This window comes from Chlorocebus sabaeus, chromosome 11, assembly GCF_047675955.1.
Source record: "Chlorocebus sabaeus isolate Y175 chromosome 11, mChlSab1.0.hap1, whole genome shotgun sequence".
NCBI lineage: Eukaryota > Metazoa > Chordata > Mammalia > Primates > Cercopithecidae > Chlorocebus > Chlorocebus sabaeus.
The window spans coordinates 68,237,115-68,260,758 of record NC_132914.1 but is presented as its reverse complement, the minus strand read 5'-3'; positions in this window follow the sequence as shown (position 1 = coordinate 68,260,758).

Sequence of the window (23,644 nt, the reverse complement as noted above, 5' to 3'; positions counted from 1 at the left end):
AATAACATGACATAAAATGAATAGTTTCTACAGCATATTTCAACCACAGTTTAGAAAAGAGAGTTGTTGATTGATGATGTCATTTTTGAGAATTGAGAGGTTTGAGGAAAATTATAGCTTCCTTACTTTGAGAAGAATTTTCACAGGTCATTTCCCATCGGAAAAATTAGGTCATGTCTTTGTTCTAAGAAAGTCCCATGCTTTATGGCTTATTTCATTCCCTTTGATGAATTGATTAAGTGCTTTGAGCAGGCAACCAGAGAAGGAACATAATGTAACAATAGGCCTGGGTAGATAAAAGGAATGACTTTAATATTATGATTCTATATTGAGGAATATTTTCCCAGATACAATACAATATAGTAGATCATACAACCTCAATGAGTACTGATAAATTTTGTTTTGAATGTGACCAAACATTGAATTTTAAAATCCAGGTGAAAGAAATAGGACCTGTAACTCAAGACATTTAAATAAATTTAGGGGCATGTCCTAAGAACTTAAAGTATTATTATTATTATTATTATTATTATTATTATGCTTTAAGTTCTGGGGTACTTGTGCAGAACATGCATGTTTGTTACAGAGGTATACACGTGCTATGTTGGTTTGCTGCACTCATCAACCCATCATCTACATTAGGTATTTCTCCTAATGCTATCCGTCCCCTAGCCCCCAACTCCCCAACAGGTCCCCGTGTGTGATGTTCCCCTCCCTGTGTCCATGTGTTCTTAAAGAATCTTTAAATTTGCAAACCTGACTAGATCATTGCTCTCCTATAATGCAATAAACTATAATTTGAAACCACAAAATAACATTTTCAAACCTTAACTAAATATTCCATTCTAAACTTCTGTATAATTTTGGCCAAGAACCATCATTTTAAAGTTTTTCTTAATTTTTGTTTCATTACCATAATCAGCACTAGTAATTGACTTTCTTGTCAGGGCCATATTCCACAACAACAACAAAAAAACACTACTTCTCAAGAATTGCCAAATAAACAGTAATGGGTAGAATTGGAAAGCAAACATAAAAGCTTATAAAATTCAGTCAGTTGATATAAATAGAAAATGGGAATTTTTATTTTTAATTGTGGATTTAGATAACTATGCTTTTACTATAAAAACATAGTAATTCAAGCATAATAATAAATGGTAGCCAATCCTGGCCTCATTTGGGAAACAGTAAGGAATGGTAAGTGCAGCAAACTACAGAGAATATATCCAGCTAATTCTTGCCATGTGGAAATTTTTTTAAGGGAAGATACAATTTTTTTCTTATATGTGTGTGTGTGTATACATATATATGGGTACATGTGTGTTTATGTGTGTATACATGTGTGTATATGTACACATATATACAACATCTATATATATATATATAAGTTCTCTCAGTGTTTAAATTTTGGCTAGGATTTTTTTTTTATTATACTTTAAGTTCTAGGGTACATGTGCACAATGTGCAGGTTTGTTACATATGTATACCTGTGCCATGTTGGTGTGCTTCACCCATTAACTCGTCATTTACATTAGGTATATCTCCTAATGCTATCCCTCCCCCCTTCCCCTACCCCACAACAGGCCCTGGTGTGTGATGTTCCCCACCCTGTGTCCAAGTGTTCTCATTGTTCAATTCCCGTTTGGCTAGAATGTTAAATGCCATTTCAAACAAACAAAATATGTCAGTAGGCTGATTAACTCCAAAGGCAGCCAACTTGTGAAACTTTGAGTATAAAATACTCAAGCCCCATTGAGATGCTTTGCTAGGCAGTTTTCTAGACCATTGTTCTCCAAAGAAGGGATGCCTGGGGGAAGGGGAGAGTGGTAGAGAGAGGGTGTGCTAAAAATGTTTTATTAATAGGGAAAAGCAATAAAGAAGTTTAGATCCCCCAGCTGTGCTAGACACAATAGCATAACACACAAGTCAACTAGCCTTTCAGTTCATGGGATGGATTCACATTAGTTTCCATATTTCATTCCCTTTTTTTCCCATGGAAGGAGTAAATCTCACTGTGATCTGTCTATTGAGTAGACATTTTTAGTCTGGTAGCTTTAGGCAAACACCCACCCATTCTGATGATGTTATGATAGCTTGTTTCATTTCAATTTACTAATACATCAAAAAGTCTTTAAATGGTTAAAATGTATTGAACGCTAACTATGTTATTACTATTACTAAATACTTCTATCTGTAGTCATGTAGATTTTGCACAAAAACTCCAAAAATTGGCCAGGCATGGTGGCTCACACCTGTAATCCCAGCACTTTGGGAGGCCGAGGTGGGTGGATCACAAGGTCAGGAGTTTGAGACCAGCCTGGCCAACATGGTGAAACCCCGTCTCTACTAAAGATACAAAAATTAGCTGGGCGTGGTGGCGGGCACCTGTAATCCCAGGTATTTGGAAGGCTGAGGCAGGAGAATCGTTTGAACCCAGAGGCGGAGGTTGCAGTGAGCTGAGATCGCACCACTGCATTCCAGCCTGGATGACAGAGTGAGAAAAAAAAAAAAAAAACTCCCAAAGATTGATGTTACAATCTCTATTATCTCCTGAAGGAAAATAAGTGAAAATTTTACGAAAATTACAGTTTGTTTGTGGTCAGTGAGTCTTGACTTGAACCCAGGCTTTCCTGACACCAAAATATGGGTTCTTTCCCAGATACTTTTCATTCATGTCCTTTCATACAACATTGTTTTTCCATTTACTCAATATTTTTACTGAGCTTGGTGGTCTGCACAGTTTGCAATAAGAGATATTTAACCACAATCTACTTCTTTGGTTTGTTTTAAAACTTGCTAAACACACAGAACACTAACTTTTTCTTTTCTTTTTTTACTTAGAATCTGAGACCCAATAAAATTACGCTAATGGATCAACATCACTAGAAAAATGTATACATCATGAAGCTTTCCCAGGAGAGTGAGCACCCTGAATGAAATCCCATTCATTTAGAAGCATGAATTCCAGGAAAGTCCCTTGGCTTTAACCACCATCTTCATGCCAATTGCACATGATTTTATCTCCAGCTCTTGATATCTCCATTGAGCTATAGATTCATAAAGCCAATTGCTTATTTCATATATTCACTTGGGTGCCTAATAATGACAGTTCAAAAGTTACAAGTCCAAAGCAGATCTTTCCTTTCCAAAGTTGCTCCTTAACTAACTCTTCCTTATCCTAGAAAATGACACAACCACCTACCAAATATCAAGACATTGTCCTTGAGCCTCCTCCCCTCCTCTCTCAGCTCTAATACCTTAGAAGTCCTAAAACTCTACCTCCAAAATATATTCCAACTTTGTCTGCTCCATCGCTACCATAATACCATAGTCCTAGCTCTTCTTAGCTCTTGCCTGGGTGTTCACCTTAGCTTGATAACTGGTCTGGTCTCCCTGCTTTTGCTCTTGTTCCACTATTACCTATTCTCCATAAAACAGTCCAAGTGATTTTCTTAAAATGTGAATCAGATTATGTAATGTCCTTATTTAAAACCTCACAGTGTCTACTTCTCTGGCATCTCTTTCTATTTTCCCCTTAGTTTCTTATACTCCAGCCCCACTAGCTGTATTTTAGTTTTTCGAAAGTGTCAAGTATGTTCTTTCCTTGTGGTATGTGTATTAACTTAGCTGTTATCCAGCTCAACAGTTAGTTAGATTAGAGGATTGCACATCCTGGTGTTCTTGATTTGATTCATTTAGGTATGATGATAAAGGTATGACAAAATTTTAAAACAAACATATTTAGCATTCCTTTCCACAAAAACTATTTATTGGCAGACACAGAGATGTGTCATTTAGGCCTCCCATTGAGAAAGAACTCAGAACCCAACTGCAAAGAGCCTGGTTAGCTCACTGTCTTTAGATGTCAGCTTTATCAGGGTCTTCCTCAGCTTTGTAGCTAAAGTGATGCTATTTTTTGAGTGCCCCAGACAATGAGTGAGCAAAGTGATGACAGCTGAGGTCATGCTTTTCTGGGGATGACCTTCAGTCCATGACTGAATAAAGTAGTGAGACAATGTATTGGCAATGTGGGACTCCTCTAATGAGAAACCTTTGAACAAGAGTTCCTTGTTAGGCTGAAAAAATCTTATGATGTCAGAAATGTGATCTGATGGCCCTCCCTATCCATAATGCTTCCACCCTTCTTTCACGAATTTAGGTGTTATTTCCCAATAAGCCTTTTGCACTCATTCTACCTCAGAATATGCTCCCAGGTATCTTGTCCTGTGACCCTACTACATGCTAACTACCTTCTGGATACAGGATTCTTCAGGGGGCAAGGGAACAAAAAAGAAATGTATCACACTTAAATTCTAATCAAGAGAGCTAGGATATAAGCAAATATGTAACCAAAAAATATCACGGAGAAAGAATGTCTATTAAGGAAATGAGAGGCAATGAGATAGCGGATGCCTGGGGAATTAATTCAGATTAACAGATAAGGTGGATAGGATAGCGTTCTCTGAGTAATGACACATGAGCTGAAATCTAAATGACAAGAAAGCACCAGCCCTTCGAAGACCTGAGAGAAGAATATTGAAGGAGTAAACAGCTAGTGCAACTGCCCAAAGAGGGGAGTGAGTTGAACGTGTTTGAAAAACAGAAAACCAGATTATCTAGAGTGCTTCCCCCATGTCACACCCTGAGCTAAGTTCCTTGCATTCATTATTTCATTTAATATTCACAGCAACCATGTGAAGTTGGTGCTTGTATCAGTCAAGCTTCCATCAAGAAACAAAACTTAATGAAAACCTATTTACAAAGGTATGGGGAAAGTTAACGTAACCAAGAAGAGATGGTGAAGCATCCAGGGATCAGTAACACAGGAAGCCAATCCACTGCCCACCTCTTCCCCAACCCCAGGTCTGAAGGGGCAGACCTGAATGATGAATGAAATGAAACCTGAAGCAAACCCAAGCCATAGAAGAGAAGCCACTAGGTTGAAGTGTGGCCTTGTGGAGAGGATCACAGCTACTATCTCACTCATCCCCACAGCAATGAAGGGAAATACAACCCCTCAAACTCTTTCACCTCGTATCCATTCATTTACGGTCACAGCCCCATCAACTAAGCCCAACCAGGAATCCAGCAGAAACACTGCATTAGAGGTCAGCATCCAAGGGCACAGAACCAGGTGGAGAATTGGAAATTGATCGGGGGGGGGGGGGCAAAGAAAAGAATTTTATGCAGTACGATTGTCAACTTTATTTTACAGAAAAGGAGACTGAGGCTTTTACTAATTTTAAGATTCATATTTTTTTCTACATTTTGATATCTCTGATGTAGAGATTAGAGATATACTTTACCATCAGTACAGTGTCACAGTTTAATTGGCAGCATTTTTGTTGTTGTTCTTTCATAGTGTCACATAAAATAACAATATATTTTCTAATTAACAGAGTCTTTCACTTTATAAACTGTGGTGACCAGCCCAAGGTCAGGCTACTATGCAATGGAAATATGCAAACTTGAAGAAGTACTGGGAACAAGGTTGGAAATAATTTTAAACTATAATTGCTAAATTGACTTCACTCTGGTTTACTAATTTTCCTTCCTTCTTTCCTTTCCTTCCTGCCTTCCTCCCCCTTCCCCCATCTTCTGCTCTTCTTTTACAAAAGAAGACCTTGTTTTTGCTTATTCACCCTGATGGGTAACCCTGCCATCTTAAAGCAATGGTCCAGCTCTCTGTCTTCATTGTGGTCATGGTCTACAGACATCGGTGCCACAAGAAGCAAAGGCTGAGTTGGCTTTTTTTTTTTTTTTAAACAGAACAGGGACTTTTTCTCCCCTGCTTTTCACCTGATCTGTAATTCAGGTAGACTAGATACTACTTTCTGTGACTGGCCACTTAGGATTTTACTGTGTTTAAAATCGGAAAACCCCCTTTGAGAAACATGTGGCTCTATTTCCAACTCTTTTTTATCAAAGGAAAAGCTCTGATCCCTTCTGGGCTAGATATATAAATCTTAGCTTATCTACAAAACAAAATTTGAAGAGTGAGCCTAAGGGAACTGGTAGGTTCAAACCTCAGTACAGTCTCTATTTTAACACTATAGCAAAAGGATGTTATCTGTGTCAGTTGAAGTCAATTTAGCAATTACAGTCTAAAAATTGCTTTGAAACTTCTAATGACTCAATTGCACATAGAAAGAAAATGCAACTCCTTGGCCACTCATCCAAAATCAGCCTCAACTGGCCCTTCTTCTCCTCTCTAGCTTTCTTGCACTGCCCTGTGCCTGCTGTGTCATCTGCCTCTCCCAGGTACACAGCAACTGAAATGCAGTCACATTGCTGTACTTCCTTTCCTCATCTTTGCATCACTTCACACTATCCCATCTCTGCCTTCCTCAAATCAGTTTAAAACAGTGTAGTTGTTTTTATTTTTATTTTTTTTTTAACTGGTTTTCAGTTTCTTGTGACTAGGAAGTAGGTGGCCCTAGAAAGGAAAGGCAGGATATTCCTTTTCTAATTGCGCAAAGCAAAACACTCAATAGTCATGTGACTCTTTCCTTTGAAGAGACAGAAAATTGAATTATAATCCAAGAAGTTCCCTTTAATCTAATTATTTATGACTTTGTGATTCTATAATTTTCAGCTCCGTTGTGGTTATCTCAGGCATAATAATATTATTCACAAGTGCCCTTAAGAATTCATGCCTCCTGCTTATCCCTTCCACATGTCACTCACCCCAGTGATTTCTCCCACCTCATGACAAAAACATATGACTGTTAGATGAAGTTCCAAGTGTCAGAATTTTAACAATATTCTCCATTTCCTTAGCTTTCAAAAGTCACATTTGCCAGGACTTCACTTAAAGGTCTGCCCACATTGCCTGACAGTAACTAATCACTGAGTCAAATTTTAAATAGATCCTTCAAGGCGGCTTCTTTTCTCACACAAAGAAATACACATATTCTTATCTGTGGAGAAAATGAGCATAGTCATCCATAAAAGGAACAATAAATTGTAAAATAAGGTGTTTGGTTGTTACTGTTTTTCTCTTTCCCTTTGGCAAAGACAATGATCAAATAAACAAAAAAGTTAAATGCAGAAAGTAATGGAATTTTGGTAATCCTTTGATTAAGACTCCTAGGATTGTGGGTTGGATTATTAATAGAATCTGGATATTAAGAATCTTTAAATGATCATTTTGTGAATAATTTGTGTTATAAATGCATGCTAGGTTTTCATGTGGCCAGCAATCTTGTCAGTGATAGGGCAAGGAAGACACTTCAAGATCTATTGAAATCATTGTTCTCAAAATCAGCCTGCTGGTTTTATCTGGTTTTAGGGAAAACTATACATCTCATAAATGATAGATCTGTCCCAGACATAAAACAAAAGGGACAAAATTTTGAAAATTGGCTCTAAGGCACTGTTATTAATTGTCCATTGCTATACAGCAAACTATCCCAAAACTTACTGGCATAAGCAATGATAAATGTTATCTCATACAGTTATGAGGTTTAGAACTTTGGGGACTGCATAGCTAGTAATTCTGCCTCCGGAAATAACTAGATCTTGCAGTCAAGATGTTGGCTAGGGCTATGGTTATCTAGAGGTTTGACGAGAGCAGAACGATCCACTTCTAAATTGGTTCACAGGGCTGGCATGCTGGTGCTGGTTGTTGACAGATTTATGGTCCTCATTCTACAGACCGTTCCTTAAGACCGAGAATCCTTAATATATGGCAATTCACTTCTCCCAGAGGTTAGATCAAATGATGAAGAAACTGAGGTGGAAGCCCCAGTGTCTTTTAAGATCTTGTCTCAAAAGTCATATGTCATCATTTCCACAATATTCTATTGGTTGCTCAAATCAGCCCTATTTATTGTTGGAGGGGACTACACAAGGGTTTACACTGTAGGTCATCTTGACAGCTGGCTGCCACAATTATTCATTTAATTCATCAATACATTGATCAAGTTTTGCTGAGGGCTAATTATGCAGAAGTGTCTGGACTAGGCTCTGGCAATAGTAGCAACAATTTTTAAATTTATCTAACAAATATATTTTGGGCATCTACTATGTGCTGGGTGCTCCTATACGCACTGAGGTTTTTGCAAAGAACAAAACAAATCAGCTTCAGCTTCCTTGAGCTTACATTTTAGTTAGGGTGGGGAAAAACAATAAAAAATGTATAATATATCAGGAATAAGCCTGTATACAAAAAGCAGACTAAGAAAGATAGAAGAGTAAGTCCTATTTAATATAGGTGGTCAAGGAAGTTTCCTGTGACAAGGTGACATTTGACAAGAACCTAACTAAAGTTGGGGGTGGGCGTTGAATGCTTCAGGCAGAAGAAACCTTCAGTGCAAATATTGATGGAAGGATGGATACATAGAAGAGTAAAACAAGAAAAGTCTACAAGAAGTTGTTTATAAAGATGTACTAAACTATAAGTTAGGGCCATTACTAGACTTTAAGTCACCTGTGAATCTTTTCTGTTTTACTCTTTTAAAATCTACGTTCAACATTTAAAGCCCATCTAACGCACAATTATTTTCTCACCATAAAACTCAAACACAGTTTTTAAACATTATTTTTCATTCATCTCATATTGTCTGGAGTGGCTCCAGCGGGGCATTCTGAGGAACCACTCCACATTTCTCCAGACTCCAGCTGAACCACTATTCTCCTTGGTAGAGCATCACTTAATCTGCTTCTAAGATCCAAGCCATCTACCAGATTTTTGCCTCAAAATATGATGGAACCTTTATCCTCAAGTTCCTTATTACATGTTTTCAAAGGAAGAAATCTCCACTATCCTTTCCAAATGCTATTTCTTCCACCTATACTTTAGATAGCACCCTTTCATGTCATCTAGAATAGCAGTCCCCAATCCTTTTGGCACCAGGGGCTGGTTTCATGGAAGACAGTTTTTCAACAGACAGGGGAGGGAGGATGATCTCAGGATGAAACTGTTCCACCTCAGATCATCAGGCACTAGTTAGATTCTCACAAGGACCACGGAACTCTCATAAGGAGCTGCACACACAGTTCACAATAGGGTTCATGCTCCTGTGAGAACCTAATGCCGCTGCTGATCTGACAGGAGGCGGAGCTCAGGCAGGAATGCTCACTAGCCCGCAGCTCACTTCCTGCTGTGTGACTTGGTTCCTAACAGACCAGTGACTGGTACCAGACAACACAGGACAGCAGGGGTTGGGGACCCCTGCCCGAGAACTTCGGCTCTTGACCACCACTTCCCATCTATTTCTTTCTGTCTTATTTTCTTCCTCATTACTCACTGCTTCTTTCCCTCTGTTGAAAACCTTCTACTGTCTATACTGTAGTTAGCAAATAATTATTTCTTCATCCTGTTACACGTAGGCCATAATTTTTAAAGAGCCAACAGAATCATCTGAAATGTTGAATAAAAATGTAAATTTCCCATTTCTGCCCCAGATATACTTAAGCAGATTTTCCAGGGGGTGGGTCCAGGGGTTTATATTGGAAAAAGTTACCCAGGTTTTTCTGATGAGCACCTGTGTTGCAGAACTACAGGTCTTTACTCTTCGGTTTCTTTTCTTATCAGATGTTAATTCATTTTCCTGCTGCATTCTAATTCTTAATCTCTTCGCAATGAAAGTTAACTTCTCAGAGCATTCCGGTGGTGTCTCAATATTCAAAGCCAATGGCCTCAGTCTGTATCATGTTTGCATTTACTTCATCATTTCATCTTATTGACTGTCATCATCTTCCTAAAACTTTTCTTCTCTCAGGTTCTGTAACACTGAAATCACACAGTTAAGACATTAGAAATAGTTTCTATAAGTAGTGAATTTTGATTTTTTATATAACGAGCAATCTCATTTAGTTATAAATTATTACCTACACTCGCTTCTCTGTCATTGGCTAGTGATTTTTTTTTTTTTTTTTTTTTTTTTTTTTTTTAGTTTTTTAAAGTGTCTAAACAGAACCAATGATATCCCTTCCCTTCCATCCTCAGCAAGCTCCATCTTAGGAGGCCCAGATGAAAAGAAAAAATAGTAAGATGGCAAAAAACACAAGACCCGTGGTCTTCTCACCCAGGTTATCCAGGGATCCCCAAATCCCTAATTTCCCCAGTCCCTCTCTTTTCTCCCCTCTAAGGTAGAGTTGTGTGATGTAATGAAAGCTGTGATTGATTGTGGTTAGCAAAGCACACAGGACTCTGGAATGGAATCAGTTCTACCATGAATTATGCTGTGTGACATTGTATAGGTTTCCTGATCTCTCTGGACTTCAGTTTTCACCATGTGAAATGAGGAGATTAAATTGAAAACTTCCAACTTCTGTTACAAATAAAAATTAAAATGATGATAATTGCAATGCTTTTAAAAGAAGACTAGATAAATGTAATATATTTTCTTTCATCGTTTAAGAGAAACTTAGCTAATCCTTTATAATAGCATATTTTATGAAAGGCACTGTATTTCAGACTCTGAGGAAGAAAATAATAAACTATTGCTTGGCTCTGGAGAAGTATATGTGAAAAAATGAAAAACTGAAACAATGCATACAAATTATGTAATTAGTTAACCTCTTGGTTTGTTAATAAGAGGAAAAAAATCCTGACAGGAAGTGTAGTTTACACTCTGAGAGGTCAGGCTGCTTCTGACCCAGAACTTGAAACATCCAAGTCAAGTGTTTACTCCAAATGGAATACAGGTTGAAGTGCTGGGTTGAGACAACCAGCTGTTGGGACATTTCTTGCCTGGCACACCCCTTGGAGTGTCATTTAGCCTAGTATCATCCATGGGAGTTAGAAGCCTTGAAAAATAGCTCAGGTGCTGACCAAATCAAATTTTTAGAATAGCTTAGAACCACCCAGGCTTCTGTGAATTCTCTGGACTGACCAGAATTATGACATTATCCAGTGCATATTTCCAATACTGAGTGCTAAAGATAAAAGTATGGATAAAGTACTGTGATTTCATTCTAGATAGAACCAGTTTTGCTCTTAGACCTAGGCAGAAGAGGCAAAAGAGACTCCTACCTTGAGTCCTCAAGTTTAGAGGGCCCCTCACATTTGATGGTCCCTCATTAGGGGGTCCTGCTCTTGCCCTCCTTGGGCTGTGCTCTTACCTTCAAAGAAGTCAAGGGAATGTGCCCCTCGAGTTAGTGGACCCCAGCCTTTCTAGATTGTACTCCAGATAGGACAACCTCAGAATTCCTTACCCAAATTGTTCCAAGCCAGTGTTTAGACTTGTATGGACCTCTTGTCTGGTCCGTCCTTCTGAGGATGGTCTATGCTGCCACGCTGCCAGTGTGTGCTCCCCTGGACTAAGATTTGGCCAAAAGGTAGCTGTTTTCAGGGCTGTGGATAAAGCTTGAACATGCTTATTGGGGTGTCCACATGCATGCTGGGGTGGGGCCCCTCACAGTGTAAGAGAGATGCAAGGTCATGTACCCCAGGAAGCAGGCCAGGTTCTAACATAGAGCTTGGAACTTGGAGAGATCTGAGAATTCTAAATGCAAACCCTATTTTCCAGATCATTTTGAAGGTTTTTATGTCAAGGTAGCAAAAGTGTAAATTTTATATATTGAAAGTACATGTTAAATACTTGGCATATGATGTGAAGACCTCCATTTATATTTTTGCTCTGTGCTCTACAAGTGTTGTGGGTGGGCCTGACTTTCCATAGAAGCACTTTCCACTAACTTTCCATAGAACCACCAGAGAAAGTTAGATGGTACATTTGCTCCAGAGCACTTACCCTTAGTCTCTTCACCTGGACTAAGGCCCTTTAACTTCCCTTGGAAAAACTCAGATTAACACAAAATATGATAATAGGTCTCACACTGAAGTACAGACTTTATTGGTGTTTTATGCTTTGTAGAGTCAACTGCTTTGCTAATGATACTAAATAAACAACAGTGGTCACAGGTATGACAGTTGATGCCTGCGAGGTCAAGTTCCCTATAGTAACTTACAAGCATTGTCTCTTAAAATAGTCCTGTCTAGCATTCCAGAGGTTCACTTGGTTTGGGAAATGTTCATATCCTAGTCTTAATCCTCAAATGCCTGCCTATCAATTCAGTCTTACACTCATCAGTTCTGTGGGCAGCTGTTTAAGCAAATACTACTGTGGAAATCCATTCAAGGGATTATTTCTACACAGCTGTTTGCAAGCCAAGGTAGGCTTTAATGGAGATGAAAGTCATCTGGATTATCTCATGAGTATAAACCTGTTACTATTGTTTTCATTGACTGTGGATCTCTGGTGTAGGTTCTATAGTTATAGCCTAATTAAATATTGTTGCCCTATAAATCAGTGCTATGCAACATATCTAATCACTTTAGGGAGGTTTTGAGTGGGCTGAAACTGACTAGAGGTTAAGATCCAAAAGGGTTTGTTATTTTTCCTTTGACAGTAAATTCTAAGGTTTTTTCCCTTAAAGTACAGAACTGAATGAATAAAAACAGCACATGGTGTTCAATCCTTTGTGGCTCATTTAAGCAACTGAAACTTTCCCCAAAGTTCTAAAAGTGCTAATCTACAAGAGTGGCAAATTCACCTGTCTCTGATGGGGGCCAAGTTGAAGGGATTTAAGTTACTGAGACATTTGAGCCTCTATTTAACCTCTAGTGATTTATATTCATTGTTTTTTAAAGCACTGTGTTGCAAACAGTACTGGTTAGGCCAGTTTACAACCTCTGCCTCAGGGGTGACCTACATGGTATGATTTGTGATTTCAAGCACACTGAGAAAATTCCTTTGGCCTTAAATAGCTCACCTATGTGACCAAAACAGTTACTTGAAATTCCACTATTACAAAGCCATTGTTTTAGATTAACCAATCTCTCTCTTCATAAACTTTAGAAGGGAATAAAAGAACATGTAGGCTAGGCATGGCTCGAGCCTGTAATTCCAACACTTTGGGAAGCCGCAGCAGGTGGATCATTTGAGCTCAGGAGTTCAAGACCAGCCTGGGCAACACGGCAAAACTCTGTCTTTACCAAAAATATAAACAATTATGCGGGCATGGTTGTGCACACCTGTGATCCTAGCTACTTGGGGCTGAGGTGGGAGGATTGCTTGAGCCTAGGAGGCAGAGGTTGCAATGAGCCGAGATCATACCACTGCACTCCAGCCTGGGTGACAAAATGAGACCCCATCTCAAAAAAAAAAAAAAACTTCCCATATTTATCTAGCTTTGATAGGTCAGGCGTTCTTAAGAAAGTATGTCATTCGTTTTTCAAACAACATTGCAATTTAGTCATCAGTATTCTTGTTGCCCATAGGAGGAAACAACCTAGGAGCAATTAAGTGGCTTGTCAAAGATCACACAGTTAGTAACAAATGCAAAAAGAAATGAAATCTCAGTTATAATTTTTTGCAAAGGCTGTTTCACTGGCCTGAGTGTGAAAGGAAAATAAATCTCGGGGACCTCAAAATCACTAAGCCAAGAGAAAAGTCAAGCTGAGAACTACATCAGGCAAACCTGCCTCCCATTTTATTCCTAAATAAGGTAGCCACAAAGATAAAGCTACAGAATGCCCTCACAGTTTGCCTACAAGGAAATTCCCTGTAGACCTCAAGATCTTTACCCTAAAACAGTTCTCTTGAATTTCACCCTGGCAATGTAAACTGATCACTGATCTGCACAGGTGCGGGATAGAAAGTAATCCCTCTGCTCACCTGGGATAAATGCATATTTGATTGCTTCCTCTGCCCTATTGTTTATGTAAAAATGCAGATTCACTGAGCCAGACTAAATTGTGTATTCAGTGAAAGGCTGCTCAAGGACTTAAAAGAGTGCAACCTTCTGTCCCTTATCTACCTATGACCTGGAACTCCACCCTCCACCCTTTGAGTTGTCCTGCTTTTCCAGACCGAATCAGTGTGCATCTTACATATATTGATTGCTGTCTCATGTCTTTCTAAAACGTATAAAAGCAAACTGTACCCCGACCACCCTGGGCACATGCTGTCAAGACCTTCTGAGGCTGTGTCGTGGGTGCATCCTTATCCTTCGCAAAATAAGCTTTCTAAGTTGGTTGAGACCTGTCTGAGATATTTTAGGTTCACATATACAAACTAACATTCAAATCTAAATTATTTTGTTCTATGTTCCTTTTACTACACTAGCATTTCCTTGTCTAAGTCATGTTGTGTGAGTAAATTTGTGATTTTCTCTGCTGTGGATAATTATAGCTTCAGTTAACTGAGTACCTGATGTGTATGATAAACATGTGGGCTCTGGAGCCAGGTGGTCTGGATTCAAGTCTCAGTTCCAGCAATTACTGGTTGTATGATTTGGAAAAAATTACTTACTCTCCTCAGACGTCATCTATAAATGGGGATAATAATCTTACTTACATCGTAGGGTTGTTGTGAGGATGAATTGAGTGATTACATAAAAAGCACATAGAATAATTCCTAGCATGTAATAACTGCTCAATAATTCTTAGCTACTGCACTTATTGCCTTATTAAATCCTTCCAAAAACAGTCTTAAGGAAATGTTTTCCTTATTTATAGATACATAAACTGGATTCAGGAAAGTGAGGTGACTTGTTCAAGATCATCTGGACAGAAAATTCAAAGCAAGAACACTACTCTACTTTATATCAAAGTTTGGGATACACTCGGCTGCAAGGTTGAAATGGCACCTGCAAAACTGAGAGAGGAGATATTTAATATCCAGGACCGGCCTGCATATAGGTGAAGAACTGAAAAAAGTATCATCCATACAAAATGATTTCAAAGTTTTGAAAGCCACTGCCAGTTCAAATGGTCATGGCTGTGAGCATCCATCTGTACATCTGTTTCCAAAAGGCAGCATAGTTGAGACAAAGCCTTCAAGTAGAGCATCGCTTGAGTGAAGTACGGAAGCAGCACAGATGGGTGAGGCTGGGCAAACAGGGCATTAGGGGACAGTTGGCTGAGGAAGCAGGACTCAGGCAAGGGTACTAATACGGTTAGACTTTGTGTCCCCATCCAAATCTCATCTTGAATTGTAAGCCCCGTAATCCCCAGAGATTGAGGGAAGAACCAGGTGGAGGTAACTGAATCATGGGGGCAGTTCCCCCATGCTGTTCTCATGATAGTGAGTTCTCACGAGATCTGATGATTTTATAAGGGTTTTTTTTTTCCCCCCTTCACTCAGCACTTCTCCTTCCTGCTGCCTTGTGATAAAGGTGTCTGCTTCTGCTTTGCCTTCACCCTAACTGTAAGTTTGCGGAGGACACCCCAGCCATGCAGACCCGTGAGTCGATTAAACCTTTTTTCTTTATAAATTACCCAGTCTTGGGTATTTCTTTATGGCAGTGTGAGAATGGACTAATACAGGGACCATACAGCACATACTTTGTAATGTTTGTCTTAGGCTCAGCACTGAGTCAGTGAAACAGCAACCCAGATTTTCAGCTGTAAGAGATACTTTCACAACATGCTTCCACACAGATCTTCACAAGCCATCTTCACAGCCTTATGCAGTGAAGATTATTGCCTTTCTCACAGTCTTATTCCCATTTTCCAGATAATGAAGCAGAAATTTAGAAGAATTAAATTAACAATGCAAGGCCACAACTAGAAAGTTGCTGAAAGAGTACTTGTACCTGGAGTCTTTTTTTATCAAAGCCCTTCTTTTCATGACACTAGGCCGCCTTTCACATGCCAGTTGCCGAGTACTTGATATTAGGAAACAGACATGTAGGGCTATATATTTGCATGAGTAGTGGATTCCAAATTATCCGTTGATTTTGCTAGTTTATAATCTCATTATGGAAGTGGCTTCTGTTAAACCACTGTATTAGCTTTACTGAAGTTTAATCTTTATTCACTCTTGTATTAGGTGAGTAAAGACTAAACCTCAAAAAACTCTTAACAATAAGTGTCTACTAATTTAATATAACGTTAAATTGCTCGTAGAAGCTGAATATATCTTGAGAGCCTGAAATTTGATCAAAGTTTTCCAGGGTTTTTTAACTGCGTGTTCATAAAATTTAACAAGCCCCACAGTTCGTAGCTTCTGACAAAGTCTCTCTGCAAGGAATAATGAATTAGAGACATCAAAAAGTCTATTGCTAAAAATCTTTGTAATTCTACATTGTCATTCAAAGGAATTGCAATCCCAGAAGAGTGGAAAATTCAAATAAGCCGAGTACAAACCATTTATTTAACTGCAGTGCAATGGCAAGTCAAAGCAATGGCAAGTCCAAGAGCGAGGATAAAATATTTCAGTTTGTATGGAAACAATCAGATTCCTTTCTTCCCTTGAGATTGGATGCATAATTAAAAATAGGACATAATTACTGTTCTTTTGTATTTCAAAGAAAATTCAGCAAGCAAATGGCAGCTGGAAGAATTAATCTGCAGGTGAAGACAACTTGCAACTTGGGAGGTAACTGCCACGTTATTTATTCTGCGTTATGAATTAGGCACCAGATGAGTACCATATTCATACACATAATACGTAACAGCTCATTTGTATAATAAGCAAAGGGAAGCTATTTTAACCTCTCAAATTATCATTAAGTTAGCAAAAGGCAAGGATAACTTTAGCAAAAACATTACCTGGATTGTGAGCCCCAAACTGAAATGAAGTTTACTAATTCACCCTCCCAATGGAAAACAATTTTTATTTAAATATAAGTATAGTTTTTATATATATATAACTTACAATCTATCTACTTCCGCAAAGGATTTGACACAGTCTAACTCCACTCCAAAAAGAAAACTAGGATATGAGGCAAACTGAAGTTCGAAGGTATGCTTGCGAGCAAACTTATAAACCTGTCCAGAATAATTCTAAATCTTTGTATTTTCTTAAATGAAAGAACAAAATAGCTGAATGACAACATCAAAATGTTATCTGAATCTAACTCTAAAAAATGAATGTATTTTTCAATCTGCTTATAGTTCAGTGACCAAATCGTCACTTTTGTTCACAGGAGGGAATTTCATCTTTTAAGTTTTTAGTTCTGTTATACTCTGTAATATTAACTGTTAATGTCCAAAAAAAAAAAAAAAAAAAAAAAGAAAGAAATCATGTCTTCTTCCTTTCTCTGACACATTGGTAGAACACGTTTCCAGAGTTTCTGTATCTAGGTAGGGCTGGCTAACTAGTTCCATTATGAATGTGAGGGACAGAAGTGATATTTGCCACTTCTGAGCTAAGGCAAGTGTGCTTTCTCTAAACACTGTCTTCTCCCCCATTCACCAACTGAGTGCTGAAAAGGCAATCCCTAAAGGCTTTAGCATAGTGGTTCCCAAAATGTGGTCTCTAGACCAGTTCAGCAACAGCATCACTTGGGAACTTGTTCAAAATGCAGGTCTTGGGTCCCACCCCAGACCTACCAAATCAGAAACTCCGTAGGTGGGGCTCAGTGTGGCGGGTGCCCAGCAACATATTCAAGCTTATGTACCTGGCATTTGAGGTCTGGGCATGGAAAAATACTGAGGCACTGTGTGTACGTTATTTGTGAATGGGAATGTAACTCCTTGACCCTGAAAACAGGACAAGGTGTGGAGGGTGTGATAAGGAACGCTGAAAACAGCCTCCTGAGAATGCGGTTTGAGTGCTTTTCCAAGGCCGCAGGTGTCTCACAACCTGACCTCAAAAAGCCATCTAGTGGATGTTTGTAGTTTAACAAGCCCTTTCAATAAATACTTGGAGGAGGGATTTTGGGGTGGCAAGCGCTCAGAAGAGCTGTCTCCCTCCCTGCTCAGCTGGAATTGTCTGAGAACTCATTCTTGGTGTTCACTGCAAGCTATAAGCTTTGCAGCCCAGGAATATGTGTATTATCAGGCCCTCTAGGTGGTTCTGAAACACACTAGTATTTAAGAGCCACTGTTCTATTAATAGATAACGTCAAGACCATGGGTTAGTAGGAGCCTGGGTCCCTGTATAACTACATGGAGCAGAGACTTCTGTCACCCTTCCTACTCATTGACACAAGGCAAATTTTGTATTGCATTAAGCTTCAGAGATCTTCAGGTTACTTCCTATAGCAGTTAGTCTATCCTGGTTAATACAGCTCCCTGGTCATTTTTCTATTGCTTTTGGTCAATGTGACATGCTCTGTTTTTGTGCTAGTCACTACAAGTCTGTTGGGAATGGCAGAAAAGAAATAAGCCAGCACACTGCTAAGTACTGTTTTCTCTCGGGCTTTGCTATTTTATCTCTTGACTTTCATGTATTGTTTCCTTTGTCTGGATTGTTACCTACTGCTCATGTAGCAAAATATTACTCATCCTTCAAGCATCTCCACATCCGTAAAATCTTAAGATACCTTTATATGGTAAGAGAAGCACCTTTGTACATGCTCTGACAGAATTTTTTGCCCTTCAGAAACCTGAGGTTCCCTAATATGAGACAAACATTTAAAACATCAAAAATTGACAAAAAATGACATGACACTCTTTATTCTTTACAGTTGATATTTTTACATTTTTATCCCCCCATTCTCGTAAGTTTTCTTTTGATGAAATGCTTTCCTGCCACTCCAAATATGTATTTCCATCGAATTTGTGACTTAGTTCTGTTCAGATTCCTTCCCTAGAATTTTTCTAAGTAGGTTTATTGGAAAATGTTTAACCATTATCTACATTACAAAGTTGCGACCCTGGACTGTGATATGAAAAAAATTGGTCTGCTATAAGAAAGAATGAGGCCAGTAATCAGACAACACAGTGTCAGTTCTGACAATACTCTAGCCCCTGGATCCAGTCATTCCTGAAGTTGGATCCACTCTCTGTGGTTTAGATATTTAAGACAGTAAATTCTCTTCTTTTTCTTCAGATAGTTCAAGTTGAGTTTCTATCATTGGTTTTCAGAAGCTGCCTAGTGCTATAAATACGGAAATAAATACAGTTATTTCTAAAAAGAGGTAGGTCCTGAGCTGAAGAAGGGGAAAGAGACCTAGAAGAGTAGAAAAGGGGAGAAAATAGATTCTTTACCCATGGCAAGGAGACACAGTATAGAAAAATGTTAGATGAATGAAGAAAATCATCTCAGTTAAGATAGGGCAGTACTCCCCAGATCTTGTCCTTCATTTAATATTTTCCTGATTTTTGCTTTTTCTAACACGTCTATGATACTGGGATTTAAAATATATACATTAAAAAATAGTCTTGTTCTAAGAAATAATATCCGCAAAATTAGGAGTTGATTTGCTAGTTTCATATACATAGCTGTTAATTGTTTAAAACTTATTTGTTGATCTAACCTCATTATGTGTGTTACAAGTCATACGAATAACAGACTTTGGGAAATACTAAGAGAATTAAGTCTGCTGAAGGTTAGAAGGGAAGGGTAGAGTAAGTGGCAAAGGGGGAATGGCAAAGGGGGAAATCAACTTCCTAGTTGCATATCTTGAATTTAGCCAGCTTGGAAGCAACTTTGTTGCCTTCAGTTGATAAACTAAATGGGGGTTATGATGAATGCAACAGACAGGAGCCCACATGATATATGCAGATTTCACAAGACTGCTGAAGGGCCAAGTCAGTGGTTAAAATATTAAAATACTTCCATGCAGGCTGGATAGCAGTCATTACTCAGAGCCTCCAAAGTGTCCCAATACCCTGGCTACCTTGGCCCCACTTTATTACTCTCTGGAATGTCCCATGATCCAGCAATGAAAGAGGCAGTGCCAGTACAGCTGGAAGACTTCAGGACCCAAGGCCAGCCCTATGGCCAACTTCCATCCTGATTGGTTGGTGTTCTTGCCAACTGTAAAAATAATTTAAAACTCCTAGAATTATGTGTCTATTACTGCATGGAGTGCAATGGATTGCATTTATTGGTTTGTCTGTTTTCTGATTATCACTAGTCTAAGGACAAGAACTATATTCGTCATTTTCTCCAGTGTCTAATACGAATAGTGTTTTGCAGTTGAAAAGAGGATAGAAGATGGCCAGAATGGAGGACCTACATTTCCTGTTGTTTGACCACCTATTTCCTGTGCTATAGAAAGCCATTCATAACTAGGAAAGAGGCAGTTTATGGTTTTGTTTTAAATGTGTAAAAATATTTTTTAAATTATACTGTTGGCTATCTGTCCTAATGTTTGTCCTGTATTTTCCTTCAGAAATGGATATTAATTTCTAGTTTATATTTACTTTCCACATCTGCCATGTTCTCTTACATTAATGTCTCTTATCATGCATCCTCTATTATGTTCCTGGAATCTACCTGTGGTTTCACTAATATGATTCCTCACAGGACTTCTAGGCTTTTTAGTGCCACTGCTTTCAACCTGTGTACTTCTCAAATTCAACCTGGTCCATACTTGCTGTTTCTTTTTTTTCCATCTTGTTAAGGATAGTTAATAGTTCTTACTTGAACATTTCCTTTTGAGGTTTATTTTCTGCAGTTTTCTTTTTTCTTTTGTTGTGGGCTATTTTCTCAGTGTGCTTGCATTACTCATAATTTCATGTGTCTGGGATGCAAGGGGCCGAGGTTCCAGGAACAGCATTACAGATGAGTCTAGATTGACTTGATTGAGCTGTGGGTTTAAGAGTGGGATAAAAAGTAAGATAGGAAGTTAACATTGAGTGATGAAAACAGAGTCAAGATCCAAGGACAAAATGCAAACAAAAGGGTAGTGTAAAAACAGAGGCAGAGACCTGGTATAAAACACTGAGACAGAAAACTAAGTGGCTTTGGAATGGAAAAAAGGGGGTTGAGTCTTGAATCTGAGACACTATAGGAAATTACTAAACGTACTGGGCAATGTAGACAAGAGGAGAAGCTGGGTTAAACGAGAAATCCTGTCTGTTGCTGAAGTTTATGCTGGAGGACCTGGGACAGGGCCATGTGTTTTCTGGCAGAAGTCCTTCTTGAGACGATGGCTATAGCTCAGGTTGGCTATCAGGGTTGCCTCAATCCCACTGACCACAGATAGGAATGTGCCCACTTACATTTGTTTTGGAAATTGCTGAATCGTTTCCTTCCTTTGGATGATTCTACAGGTGTTTTAATAAAAAGAGGGAAAGAATTCTTAGGAGTTTTGATTCACTCCACCATTTTCTGTCAATTCTCAAATTTTATTCAAAGGTGTCCACCATTTTCTGTCAATTCTCAAATTTTACTCAAAGGTGTAGGTCTTTGTAAGTCACAGAAGTATGAGTAGAAAACATAAATTCCTATTGCTGTGTGTAATATGCTACAAATATACTTCCCCTACAACCACTCCTAGAATAGACTAGAATTAATTTGAGACATCTAGCATTCACAGATCTAGACTGTTTGCAGAAGATGGCTAATAGAAGTATCAGTTGCCCAAGCAACTTATGGAAGCAAAAGGAAGTAGAATAAAACCATTAGATCACTTTGGACTTTCCAAAGGCATAAAATAATAATCTTTTAAAGATATAACTGAAAACTTTGGTATTAAATTTCTAGCACTGGTGCCATCTAAAGACTAGACATTTAAATGAAACATATTTTTCAGGGAACTTTAGAAAAGCTAATATGTTAGAGAAGAAGTATTAAGATAAGGGTCAAGGAAGCTTTAAACAGAATGTGCTTTACTGGGCCAAAAAAATTGCTGTCTAGCCCCACCCTCAATCAGCACAGGAGACAACCTCAGGGACTTACAAGAAATAGAAACAGAACCTTGAATCAGCAACTCTTGGACTTCAGAAAAACGTCTTCCAAAGTCAGAGCCTGATTTTCATTCCACAGTGCCCCATCTAAGTTCTATTTTACAACGAAATTTAAAATTACATCAACAGATTTGGTACACAGCATATGATGGATAGCCACTGAATACACACTAAAACAAGTCATAGGCCAACGAGAAGTTAGAGTAGAAGTTTTGTAGTTAGTAAACACTAACTAGTCTTTCTAAGAATGGAGGAATACTTCCTTTATTTCATTCATAAATCTTTCCTTCAGAACCTGCTCCCACTTGGGGACCGTTTTCCCTAGCACTCATCTGTTGATCCAGCCATCTGTCTATCTATCCATCCAATAGCTTTCAAGAATGTAGTATGTGCCAGTCCTTCTGTGTGTGGCTGACATACAATGAAGAATAAGAATAAGACAGATTCTCTTCTTATCTGTGACTTCTGAAATGTAGCCACCTTCACCTCCCCAGATTCTCAGCTTCCTTCCCTCAGCACAGGGAGCTCTCTGAGCTCTCTCTGTGTTCTCCCTCCTTGTACTGCATGCTGTAAACCCTCTGAAGCAGTGCACTGATATTACAGTTTTGCCTCTCTCAATGATCACTGCCCTTATTATCTAATTCCACTATCTCAAAAACTATTGTTTCATACATTTTATCTGCTTTATTTTGGTTGTTTTTCCCCCTAGAGGGTAAATTCAGACCCTGTTAATTTATTTGGGTTGAAGCAGATGTCCACCATTGAGTTTTGAGAATTCTTTATATATTTTGGACATGAGTCTTTTGTCATACACATGAATATTTTCTCCCAACCTGTAGTTTATCCTTTTATTCTCTTGACTCTGTGTTGGGTAGAGAAAAAGTTTTAATTTTGATGTTCAACTTGGTGTTACACCTAAGAACTCTTCCCAACCTCAGTTCAGAAACGTTTTCTCCTTCACATTTGCTACTGTTCAATTATTGTTTGTTTCATTCTATTTCAGTTCTGTGCATGAGGAAAAATTATCTTTGTTACTGAATTGTGTTAACTACCTCAAACCAGGCATCCATTCTGGGCTATATTCCTTAGGGATTTTGACACACCTGTAATTATCTGAGTCTCCACTGGATGTCAATACTGCTTAAGGAAAAGCAGTTCAGACATCATCTTGGGTGTACAAAACAATACATGCTTTTAAGAGACATTAGGGTGGAATAGTTAGAAAAGAGGCTAGAAAAAGTGAAATACACAAACAGGAATATCTGTCCTTTGGTCCCGCAATAAATGCCAGAGTGTTGGCTTACGGTTCTGAAATTCACAGCAGTGTTGAACTCCAAAGTTGGAAGGCTGAATTCTGTTTTTCATTCTATTTTGGCTTTCTAGTTCCTGACATAACAAAACCACATTTTTGGTTGAATTATTTATCTAATTTTCACAAGGTATTTTACTGAACTAGAATTAGAGGGTCAATCATAATTTCAGTTCATTTCAATTTCATGTCTTCTGTTCACTTTCCAAACATGTACAAATTGCAACCATTATGAGGTAGAAAAGGATGACTTTGGTAAGAAAATTACCGGGGCCATTTTGGTCATGGCCAAGGATCTCACTGAAGGCAGCAATATAGAACAGGGCCCAAAGAGTACAGTGACCTTTGATCATACTCCTGAGCAGATTTCATTTCTAGGAAGAACTGGTCTATTCCAGGACTGAAATAAGATAAAAAATGTGGATTTATATTGTTTCATCCTTCTCTTAATATGCCACAAAATTGCAATTTGAGGCTTACAAGATTTAAGAATTGGATTCTAGACATATTCTTTAGTTTTCTCATTTTGAAGTCAGTAATCACACATCTTACTGTTTTTATAAAACCATATCTTTCTCTCAGATGACTAATTTTGAAATAATATACAATATTGTTACTATATTCTGAAGGCGGGGCACAGGGATATGGGACTGATCAGGTTCTTTTAGTGAGGAAGTATCAGTGCATATTTTATGAAATATCTTAAATGTGCTATACAAATGTAGTCAACAAGGCTGCCAACACAACATAAAGGTGAGTTTATGCTTATCATTGACTAACGTTGCACTAGATGA